The sequence below is a fragment of the Myotis lucifugus genome, unplaced genomic scaffold (genome assembly GCF_000147115.1).
Source record: "Myotis lucifugus unplaced genomic scaffold, Myoluc2.0 scaffold_947, whole genome shotgun sequence".
Lineage (NCBI taxonomy): Eukaryota > Metazoa > Chordata > Mammalia > Chiroptera > Vespertilionidae > Myotis > Myotis lucifugus.
In genome coordinates, this window is record NW_005871995.1 from 110348 (window position 1) to 113063 (window position 2716).

Sequence of the window (2716 nt, forward strand, 5' to 3'; positions counted from 1 at the left end):
CCAAGAGAAGGCTTCCTGCCTTTGTCCGGGTGGGGCACCTAACTGCGCACCCTCCTACCTCCGGACTTCCTGCTCTGGTCCACTCGGGCCAGACTCACATCCTCAGGACGTTCCCAACCACACTCGTGGATGAGGGGGGCGGTGTCAGACACCCCCGTGGTCTCCTGGGCCCCCTTCCTATGAGGGTGTTTATTCAATCTCCAAGCATTAACTGTAACACTCAGCAGACACGTGAGACAACTGAGGCGCAGGGAGGCGTCTTGTCCAAAGTCACCTAGTAAGAACGCGGGGATTTGAACCTGAGCCAGCTGGCTGCAGAGATCATGGTACAGGGCTGTCCTCCGTCCCAGCGTCCTGCGGGGCCTGGCGCAGAAGAGGTTCCTAGGGGGCTGCGGCTCCCCCGGGGCCCAGGAAGGGCATTCCTGCCCCTGGCCTGTGGGACTCCAGGACAAGCTGGTCTTCTGATTCCAGAGACATCCTTGTAAGCTCCTGGACCCTCTGTGACCTGAGGACAGCGGGAGCCCCTCTCAGGGCCTCAGTGTCCCTGTCTGTCCAAAGCACCTCCCCATGCGGGTGAGACAATGTATGTCTCCCCCCCTTGTTCCTCCAGCACCTCCAGTATGCAGTAGGCAATCAACAAACGTTTTACTATGATGTATTTATCTAGCCACATGTCTTGCACACCTACTGTGTACTGGGGCGACTTCTGAGCCCTGGATGCAGAAGTGACCTCATTCACTCCTCAGGGCAGACCTAGAAGGCTCCCAGAGATGGGAAGCTGAAGCAGGGAGAGGCCAAGGAGCTTGCCCAAGGGCACAGGCAGATGGGAAGGGAGCATTGTCCTCTTGCCACCGATTATAAAGCACCTTCTATGTCAGTGATGGCGAACCTATGACACGCGTGTCAGAGGTGACACGCAAACTCATTTTTTTGGTTGATTTTTCTTTGTTAAATGGCATTTAAATATATAAAATAAATGTCAAAAATATGTCTTTGTTTTACTGTGGTTGCAAATATCAAACAATTTCTATATGTGACACGGCACCAGAGTTAAGTTAGGGTTTTTGAAAATGCTGACACGCCGAGCTCAAAAGGTTCGCCATCACTGTTTTATGTGGACATTACCTATTGTGTCCCATCCTTGGACCCGAACAGGCTGTGTGGCTTCCCTGTATGACATCAAAACATGGACCCTGCCCTAGCTGGTTCAGCTCAGTGGATAGAGCGTCGGCCTGTGGACTGAAGGGTCCCGGGTTCGATTCCAGCCAAGGGCACATGCCCAGGTTGTGGGCTCGATCCCCAGTAGGGGGCGTGCAGAATGCAGCCAATCAATGAGTCTCATCATTGATGTTTCTATCTCTTTCTCCCTCTCCCTTCCTCTCTGAAATCCATAAATATATTACAAACAAAAACAAAAGCTTGAACCCTGCTCCATGGGACACACTGGGTCCTGAGCATCTGGGTTCTCCCAGGGCCTGGGCATCTGCCCAGGGGCCCTCCTGGTGACCACAAACCTCCGCCAGCAGCCAGGCCTTCCTGCCAGTGGTTCTGCCCTGACCTGCTTTCCGGCAGAGCCAGAGTCCCAGGCAAATCAGCCTGCACCTGTCACCCCTGTGTCCTGCCCACCTGGGGAGATGGCACCTTCAACAAGGAGGGGGCTGAGACACAGCACCTCTGGGTAGCAGCGGGGCTCCACACCTTCCTCCGACCTCCATACCATTACCTGTGCTGTGCCCGCCCCCTGGCATGCCCTCCGCTCTGGCAACCTATTCCTTCCATAAACATTTATTGAGCACCTACTGTGTGCCAGGCCCTGGGCTGAGCAGTCAACAAGACAATCCAGCTACCTGCTTCCAATCTAGCAGGGGAGACAGAGGCACCGAGGCTGAGATGACTGGGCACTGTGACTGGGCGGGGGCCCCGGGAGACCATGAGAAGGTGATTTGGGGAACCACAGAAGGACAATAGATGGATTTGGCAAAGCACATGAGGTGCGGGGTGAGGGGTGGGAAGGGAATACTAGGCAGAGGGACCTGCTTGGACAAAGGCCCTGAGGGAGGCCCCACCCCCACAGGCCAGCTCAGCTGCCACCCAGTCTTCAGCAGCCATGAATGGGTCTTTCATGCCCTGGACCAGGGCAAGGTCAGGCCCGGCTGCTCATTTCCCCTTCCCGCCCCTCCCCCCGCCCCTTCCGGGCCCCGTCACCTCTTGGGATTGTGACTGTGTGAGCCCTGAGCTGGAAGAGGGAGGGCGGAAGGGCGCGGTTGCTCAGGGGGTGGAGTCAGGTTATCCCCGGGGAGGGTGCAGTTGTCATCTGATGTCGCTCAGAATTCCGCAAACAAGTGGCTGAGGTTGTCACTTTCGGCGGAGTCCCGATAGTCTGTATCTCAAACTCCCCATCAGCAGCTGTCGGCAGAAGAAAATCTAGAGATATCAACCAGAATCACCCCGGGGAGTAAAACACTTGCGGGCCTTCTGCAGATCCCAGCTCTCTTTTGCGAACTTTTGCCAGAATCCTCCCTGATTGTATAACTCAGTATTTATAAAATATTGGTTTGCTCTTTAGACGGAGCAACAGAGAACCTTGAAGGAGCATAATACTAAGGGAACTACTCCCTGGCACACCCTATAATTTGGGAAATTAGAAAGTCTTGGAGACCCCTGGTTGCAATTGTAGAGAGAAGACAGAACGACTGAGCGGCCGCCCGACCTCGTT